Here is a 9,337-nt window from a genome sequence, read left to right as displayed (position 1 = left end):
CTAGTTGGCTAAAAAGAAGAAAATTATTTGGCTATAAGGAGTTGACAATAAATATATATAGTAATATATTTTAATATTTATTTATTATTATGTACAATTTGTTGCTATACCTACTATATAGTTCAGAAAAAAATTCTGTTTTTGGATTAAAGGCACCATGATTTTATAAATGTTATTTATAAAATAAAAGTTATTCATAGTTGAGTTTCATACAATGTTCTGCCACCAATCCCATCACCAGTGTCAACTTTCCTCAACCAAGCAAGTTCACTCCACCCACCCACCTCCAGCCTGCCTGCTTAACTGGCAGGTTATATTTTTTGGGGGGGGGGTTGGTTTTTGGGTCACAACCAGCAGTGTTCAGGGCTTACTCCTGGCTCTACGCTCAGAAATCGCTCTTGGCAGGCTCGAGGGACCATATGGGATGCCGGGATTCAAACCACTGTTCTTCTGCACGCAAGGCAAACGCAATACCTTTATGTTATCCCTCCAGCCCTAGCAGGTTATTTTTTATTTGGAGGCCACACTCAGTAGTATTCAAGGGCTTACTCCTGGCTTTGCACTCAGAGATCACTCCTGGTGTTTCAAGGGATCATATGGCATACTGGGGATTGAACATGGATTGGCCATATGTAAGGCAAGTGTCTTCCCCTCTGTCCTATCCTTCTCTGCTCAACAGGCAAACATAGCTTCAATCAATACTTTCAGTTTGATTGCTTCTGTGGCTCAGCTATATTTATATATACCACACCTCTCCACCACTAATGTATTTGAGGCCCAGTGACCTTCAGTTCATTTCCTTTGTCCTTGATTTTTTTCCTTCCCTCTCCTCTGTTCTATAATCTAGGGACCAGGGGCATCTAGGTATCCCTCTTTGAAACCTTGCATTTCCTTGTAGATCAAGCCAGTTTATAATGAACTTGAGTACTCACATATTTTCAGGCATTTCCTCTGAGAGAACTGGCTGTTAAATATTGACCTACATGCTACCTATTAAGCCCATGCTTCAGCACTCCTTTGGGTGGCAGAAAGATGAGGTAAGGCCCAAAAGTCCAAAAAGTATTCCAGCCTTGACTAACACCTGGTTAAATACAGGCACATGACCAATATATGTATATATATGTGTGTGTGTGTGTGTGTGTGTGTGTGTGTGTGTGTGTGTGTCATATATCATATTGAACCAATGAAAAACCTTATGGTTTTAGGGCTACATCCAGTGATGCTTGAGTCTTATTCCTGGGTCTTGGCTCAGGGATAACTCCTAGTGGTTCTTGGGGCATCCTATGAAGTCCAGAGATCAAACCAAATCTACAGCATCCAAGGCAAAAAAAACTTACAAGCTATAAACTCCATGAAGATAGGGACTTGTCTCATCCATTGTGGTATCTTATGTGCTCACTCAGGACCTCGAACCTAGAAAGTACTTTTCTTTTCTAGATAAACTGAGTGGATCAAGTTTTTTCCTCACAGTATCACCCGGAAATGGCTCTGACTTGGAAACCCAGGCCAGTATATGGTTGCAAAAATTATTTTCTTCAGAGTTTTTGCTTTGCTCTCAGTCTAGTTCTGAAAGGTTTCCCACCCTAGCACATTCCTTGACACACAGACAGGAAGTCTACTACTTTACTTCCTGGATGCTAGCTCTCTGGAAGCAGGTCTAGGCTAGTTTGCCACTTCTACCATGTAGCCAATTGTGCATGGAAAAAAAAATAAATAAAAGGAGCCGGTGTGATAGTATAGCCGATAGGTTTTTTCCCCCTTGGTTTTTGGGTCACACCCAGTGACACTCAAGGGTTACTCCTGGCTAAATCGCTCCTGTCTTGGGGGACCATATGGGATGCCAGGGAATCGAGCTGCAATCCATCCTAAGTTAGCACGTAGCAAGGAAATGCCCTACCGCGTAGGCCACCGTTCAAGCCCCAGTATAGCTAATAGGGTGCTTGCCTTGCACATAGCTGGCACAGGTTTGATCCTTGGCATCCCATATGGTACCCCAAGTACTGCTATGAGTAATTCCTGAGTGCAGAGCCAGGAGTAACTATGAGTATTGCCAGGTATGGACCAAAATCAAACCAAAACAAGACCAGCCAACCTGGGACTGACCCGAGTTCGATCTCTGGCATCCCATATGATCCCTGGCATCCATATGTTCCTGTGAGCCTGCCACAAGCGGTTTCTGAGTGCAGAGTCAAGAGTAACCCTTGGGCCTGGAGAGATAGCACAGCGGTGTTTGCCTTGCAAGCAGCCGACCCAGGACCAAAGGTGGTAGGTTCGAATCCCTGGTGTCCCATATGGTCCCCCGTGCCTGCCAGGAGCTATTTCTGAGAAGACAGCCAGGAGTAACCCCTGAGCACGGCCGGGTGTGGCCCAAAAACAAAACAAAAAAAGAGTAACCCTTGAGCAATGCTAGGTGTGTCCCCCTCCCCAAATAATGCTAGGTGTGCCCCCCAATAAAGGATAAGAAAGGCCCCTGGGGGGAAAATAATGGAAAGGTGTTTGCCTTGTATTCAGCCAGGCTCAATCCCCAGCACTATCTAGGAACCTCCAAGACCTACAAGGAGTTCTCCCTGAGCACAGAGCTAGGAGTAAGCCCGGAGCACTTCAGTGTGACCCCTAAACCAAAACAAAGGGAATAAAGATAAAAATAAGGGATCAGAGTGATAGTACAGTGGTTAAACTTTCCTTGCATGTGGCCAACCCTGGTTCTATCTTTGTATCTGTTTTTTTTAGTTTTGGGGCCACACCCGGCGGCGCTCCTGGCTATTTGTTAAAAATATCTCCTGGCAGGCAGGGGGGGCATATGGGACACCGGGATTCAAACCAACCACCCTGAGCACCAGCAGGAGTGATTCCTGAGTGCTAAACTAGGAGTAACTGCCGTAGGTGGCTTCTGTCTTACAGTGCCAATGGGATTTCAATGAATCCAGTTCAGGGAGAGTGGGCTGCACAGATGGCAAAATATAAAATATGATGAAAAAATGATGAGAGCACACACAATGCTTGTTTCGAGAAGTGTTCTGAGTTTAATATCTAAACTAGGGTTTTTTTTTTTAATAAGGAGTATAACACTAGTCCCAGGTGTAAAAAGAATGGTCACATTTTTCTTTGTAAAGTACAACAGAAACTTATCAATGTACATTGATCTATTAAACAATACACATTTCTCTAGGTGCTTTGTAATATTAGAATAGAATATAGTTCAGTTAGGATCCCAGAGGATTAAAGGAAGGTGAACTTTTTTTTTTTTTTTTTTTTTTGGTTTTTGGGCCACACCCGGCGATGCTCAGGGGTTACTCCTGGCTGTCTGCTCAGAAATAGCTCCTGGCAGGCACGGAGGACCATATGGGACACCGGGATTCTAACCAACCATTTTAGGTCCTGGATCGGCTACTCGCAAGGCAAATGCTGCTGTGCTATCTCTCCAGGCCCAGGAAGGTGAACTTTTACATTTCAAAGTAGTTCCTTTCTGGCCTAGCCCTAGGTGTCATACTGATGTAAATTAAGAGATTAGCAAGAAGACAGGTTTCCTAGAACAAACATCCTTTACCTAAGGGAACAGGTTTCTATCTTAGGGGCTAAGACTAACTCCCTAAATTCTGGTTTTGAATGAGATAAAACTTAGATGAAAGAGGCACAGAAGTATACCTAGTAAATTCAATAGCCCAGTGCTATCCTGGCCAAACCTTTTTTGGAGTGTAAATTAGTTAGCAGGTATTCAGGTGACTAGGGGAAGTCCCTGAAGCAAGGCCATCCTTTCAGTTACAAACTGCTAGGTGTTTAAAGACAAGGAGAAGAAAAAACAATTGTTTTTTTGATGCTGAGTATTGCAGGTAGAAATAAATTTAATCAAGGCTATATTGCATATAAAAATCCTTATGTTAGGATAAGAAAAGTTTTACTATATACACAACAGAAGGGAGCACATACACATATATGTATATGTATATATATGTATGTATCAATTAAATGTTTGTAATAAAGAAGGCAGAATGTCAGTTTCATTAACAGAATATCTTATTCAATCATCCACACTGAGAGAAAAGACTCAGTGGGCCAATTGATGAGAGATCTCAGGAATCTTCCAGCCATCCACACTAGAGGGAAAAGACTTTTTCAATGGGCCTGCTGGTGATATTTCCGCAGGAATTTTTGATCAGCTATCCACACTAAGGGTATGAACCAAATTGCGGGTCTTCTGACGAACTTCCTCTGGAAATATTAAGATTCCTATTATGTTAATGCTGTGACAAGTAACCCTTGAGTATCGCCAGTTATGCCCTCCCTCCAAAAAAAGAGAGAAAAAATATCCATGTCTTTTCACAGAGGGTCTTAGACTTCTTTGGTATACCATCCCTTATTCACAAACAAAATGACTCAGCTCTTCCTGCCCCAAAAATCTGACTTATTTTGGGGGGGAATCACACCCACCAGAACTAAGGAGTTACTTCTGGCTCTCTACTCAGGGTTTGAGGGACTATATGGGGTGCTAGAACTCAAACATGGGTTGGATACTTGCAAGCAAGAAACTTATCCACTGTACTATCTCTGCAGCCCCAAAATCTGAAGCATAAAAAGGCACCTCCAATTGCCTGTGAGGCTGCTGTTGATATTCCTGGCTGGTTTCAGCTGCCCTAAACAAAGACAGCCAGCCAGGAGTGATTCCAGACCACAGAGCCAGGAAATAAGCTGCTCCCACCCCAAAAAATAAATCAAAGGAAAACCATGCCCGGACTACATGGTCCTTTCCCGACAGCACTAGAGCCAGGAAAAACCGCCAACATTGACAGGTGTGATCCCCAAAGCCAAACAAAATCTAAAAGCACCTGGCTGGGTAACCTGGTCAGGAGTCATTCCCCCCAGTAAAGTCAATCCACTCAGTTTTCCCAGACGCCTGGAGAAGGGGTGATCAACGTGCAACGAGCTGATGTGGCCACACGGTGGCGCTGTGCTGCAACTGTAGTTCGCAGAGACTGGAACTAAAGAGGATGGTGGGAGGATAATCCAGATTAGATGGAGATAGAAGTTTTAGGCCTCAGTCTCCAAAGTGCAAAGTGTCTCTCTCTCCCCTCTCCTCTCCTTTCTCTTCTCTCTCTCTCTCTCTCTCTCTCTCTCTCTCTCTCTCTCTCTCTCTCTCTCTCTCATTTTCTCTCTCTCTCTCTCTCATTTTCTCTCTCTCTCTCTCTCTCTCATCTCTCTCTCTCCTCTCTCCTCTCTCTCTCCCCTGCAGGGAAGGCACTTGCCCTTGCACACGGCTAACCGTTCCATCCCCATCACCACATATGATTCCCCCAAGCCCCACCAGGAGTGAACTTTGAGCACAGAGAGCCCTGAGCACCATCAGGTGTGGCCCCCAAACTCCCAAAAGATATGGTGACACCATCACCACCAGGCCTTATGAAAGGCAGAGTTGGGGGTCAAATGATTTTGCTCCTGAACCCCCACCACAGAGACTTGAGCCCTAGAAGAGTTGACCTGGAACACAGTGGGGACATCCCAGGCTCTGACGCCACTGCCACCTGGCTTTGAGAACCACATGTACCACACACAGGCCGAGTGACCTTGGACACCGATCTCACCCACCCTGGGCCTTGGGCCCTCTCATGTAAGTGCACAGAAAGAACAGTGTGCAATGCATCCCTCATCATGCTGGGCCAAGGAAAGGCCTGAATTCCAGTACATCCGGGACATAAGAGCCATCAGTCTGGGCCGATAGAGGACCCGAAGTCAGGTGCTTCCCTTGCATATTGGGATCTGGGTTTAACCCCCAGCACTACATAAAGCCCCCCCCCTTGCAATGCCCTGTGAAGAGTGATCCCTGAGTCCAGGGCAAGCCCTGAGCACAGTTGGCTGTGGCCCCAAATCAACAACCAAAAGACAAGATGCAAGACCCCAAAGAAGTCCAAAGAGAGAATTGGTGAGGGAAGGAAGAGCCAGTGAAAGAAGGCCGTGAGAGAAGGCAATGAGTAGCCAGTGAGAAAATGCATCACATAATTGACCTAAATGATCATAATACATTTGTTTCAAGATGACAGAAAGCAAAGTTATTTACAAATAAAAAGAAAATAGAAAGAAAAACTAAAAAGAATAAATTGGAAGAAGAAAGAAAGAAGAAAAAGTTCAGAAGCAAGTATATTTGTGAAAATTATTGTATCTCCAATGAAGTCTTTAATACAATAGCAGAAGGTTTAGTAAGCTCCCTTTTTTAAAAGATAAGAGATAAAAAATACAATAAAAAGATGGGGTGGGGCTGGAGAGATAGCACAGCAGTAGGGCGTTTGCCTTGCAAGCAGCCCACCAGGACTTATGTTGTTTCAAATCCCAGCATCCCATATGGTCCCCCATGCCTGCCAGGAACGATTTCTGAGCAGAGAGCCAGGAGTAACCCCTGAGTACCACCGCGTGTACCCCCCCCCCAAAAAAAAGGTGTGTGTGGCAGTTGTTGTTTGCATAGGCACAGCAAAATATGGTAGAAATAGAAAAGAAAAGCCTTTAGCCTAAAAACAGGGGGACTTTACCCATGAAGTATCCTGGCATCAGACCAACTACCGGCTCCAGTCATACTAGATTGTCCAACCCCAGTCTTTTGCTGTGGTCCCAGTAAGGCTCTTCACAATCATGGTTATTGCTGTCAGGTTTCTGTAGTTAGAGATCCTTTCAGATCATTCCAGATCCTTCCAGAAAGGCCTAATACAAAGGAAGCACTGAGGCAAGGCCAGATGATGGATGTTCAGAGCAATTCATGTCTTCTCTTTGTACTAGCATAGAACGTGCTAGATGGCAGGGAGCAGGTGGGGTGAGGAAGGAAGGCAGGCAAGAGCCACAAGGGCGAGGTGCTAATTAAAGGACTTTCTAGTTCATTTTAAAAACAACTCAGGAAATCCTTAGATAATGATTCTAGTAACACCATGGAGAGATAAGACAATAATTACAAATTGGCCCTTATTGATCTAATTTTTAATAACTCCATCTTCCTCTGTGCTGCAATAAACAACATGAAGTCAATTCGTTGGTGCCTGCAAGGGGGCAGGCTATGCAGTGAGTGGGAAACTGGGGAAGGTCTCACTGGTGGTATTATGAACAACTTGGTAAATCCTGGTGTTATAATAAAAAATTTAAATCAAGAGACAAAGTCATATTCTGCCAAAAAATAATAAAGCCAATTTCTTAATATCAGAGAAAAAGAAATCCATTTAAAATACACAGAAAATCACTTAGCCTTTGGGCTAAGATCAATTGCAGTATCTGTTCTTATCAGTTTAATATCTGATATGTCATCTATCTGATGACAATATATTAAATGGATTTTTGGCACTAAGAAATGGAATAGGAGCTTGCTCCTTCCATTCCACGCATCGACCTGGTATTGCAGTACCTCCAGGAATGGTGCACCAAAAAGAAATAAAAATAAAATACCCAGAAAGATTAAAATACCCAAGAATGGGTCTAATAAGAAAAGTGAAAGACTTAAAGAGTTTTTTTGTTTTTGTTTGTTTGTTTGTTTTCGGCCACACCCATTTGATTCTCAGGGGTTACTCCTGGCTAAGCGCTCAGAAATTGCCCCTGGCTTGGGGGGACCATATGGGACGCCAGGGGATCGAACCGCAGTCCTTCCTTGGCTAGCTCTTGCAAGGCAGGCACCTTACCTCTAGCGCCACCTCACTGGCCCCAGACTTAAAGAGTTTAATATCAAAAAATAAAGACAGACATTGGGGAATGGTTGGAGCGATAGTAAAGTGGGTGAGGTACTTCCCTTGCAAGCATTTGACCCCAGTTTGATCCCCAGAACTACCTATTCTTATGCGGGTCCCGCCAGAAAGGAGTGATCTTCTGAGAGCAGAGCCATGAGTAAACCCTAACCTACCACTGGATTTAGTACCAAAATAAACAAAAACAAAATTTTTAATTTAAAAGGCACAATCAGCACATTTTCTTTTTAGATTTTGGGCCATTCAGAGACTGTTAATGGGTTATTCCAGGCTCTACACTCAGAATTACTCCCGGCAGTGCTGGGGGAGGCACCATATGAGATGCTGGGGATTGAACCCAGGGCAGTCACATGCAAGGCAAACTCCATACTTGCTGTACTATTGCTCCAGACATCAGGCATTTTAGAGGTATGGACATCATGATCCAACTGCTAGGCTGTGGGGTTTTTTGGGGGGGAGTTGTTTGTTTAGTTCTGGGGTTTTTTTGATTTGGTTTTGTTTTGAGTCACTCAACTGTGCTTGGGGACCATTTGCCGTGCTGGAGGCAGGATGGGGAAGGAGATGTGGGTTATAAGGCAAGAGCAATGACGGCCTCTGCTCTGAAGTTATAAATTATAAGTGGGGACCAAGGTTCTGGGTCTTGAGAGCCCGCACCATTCACTCCTTGGCTCAGGGCCACTTGGACAGTCCCCAAAGGAATAGGAGACTTGGTGTGGTCGCTGACACCACGAGCCCCAAGGACAGCTGCAGTGTCCACCTCTGGGCGGCAGAGGGCGCTGTTGCATTTGGGTTGATGCTCCCTGTACCAGAGAAGTGGGATTTGTACCCAGAGCGGATAAATTCCACATCTTTCACTGCAGAGGGCAGGGCAGGGCAGGATATGGAAGCTGGCATTGGAAGAAAGTGGAATGCTGTGGGTAAAGCTCCGCTTCGGCTCCAAGGTTGCTGCCAAGGCTCTTCTTGGTCCCTTGTTGTAGGACAGAGAGTTATAGTGGACACTAGGGAATCAAGGATTTTATTTATTTTTATTTTGAGGGGCTTGTGGGGGAAGTACAGCCCACGACTATGCTCAGAGCTTACTCCTGGCTATGCACTGAGGGATCACTCATGGTAGGACTCAGGGGACCATAAGAGGTGCCAGGGATTGAACCCAGGTCAGCCAACTCTCTGGGCCCAAGAACCCATCATTTAAGCAGATAAAGTGTGAGAACCCTACTTGCATTTTACTAGGAAAGCTATACATATTATTATTATTATTTTTTTTTTTTTGGTTTTTGGGCCACACCCGGCGGTGCTCAGGGGTTACTCCTGGCTGTCTGCTCAGAAATAGCTCCTGGCAGGCACGGGGGACCATATGGGACACCGGGATTCGAACCAACCACCTTTGGTCCTGGATCGGCTGCTTGCAAGGCAAACGCCGCTGTGCTATCTCTCCGGGCCCATATTATTATTTTTTATATTAGTATTACATATGCACATAAACATACATAGGCAATGCTGCGGATCGAACCCAGATCTTGTACATGCAAAACATGCTGTTTAGCCGGGGTCACATCCCAGATGCTAGTGAATATTTCTTTTTTTTTTTTTTTTTTTTTTGGTTTTTGGGCCACACCCGGCGGTGTTCAGGG

The 9,337-nt window shown here is 44.7% G+C and overlaps 1 non-coding gene across 1 annotated transcript; it reads left to right on the top strand.

The window, feature by feature from the left end:
• The first annotated feature begins 7,206 nt into the window (after positions 1–7,206).
• Positions 7,207–7,394, top strand: LOC126000016 (U2 spliceosomal RNA). Its single transcript, XR_007492420.1, has one exon. It is a non-coding gene; the product is annotated as a U2 spliceosomal RNA (small nuclear RNA).
• Positions 7,395–9,337: the final 1,943 nt, after the last annotated feature.

Source organism: Suncus etruscus, chromosome X (assembly GCF_024139225.1).
Source record: "Suncus etruscus isolate mSunEtr1 chromosome X, mSunEtr1.pri.cur, whole genome shotgun sequence".
NCBI classification, from domain to species: domain Eukaryota; kingdom Metazoa; phylum Chordata; class Mammalia; order Eulipotyphla; family Soricidae; genus Suncus; species Suncus etruscus.
Note: the sequence above shows the minus strand (reverse complement) of the source record. Positions and strands in the feature narration are given on the sequence as shown.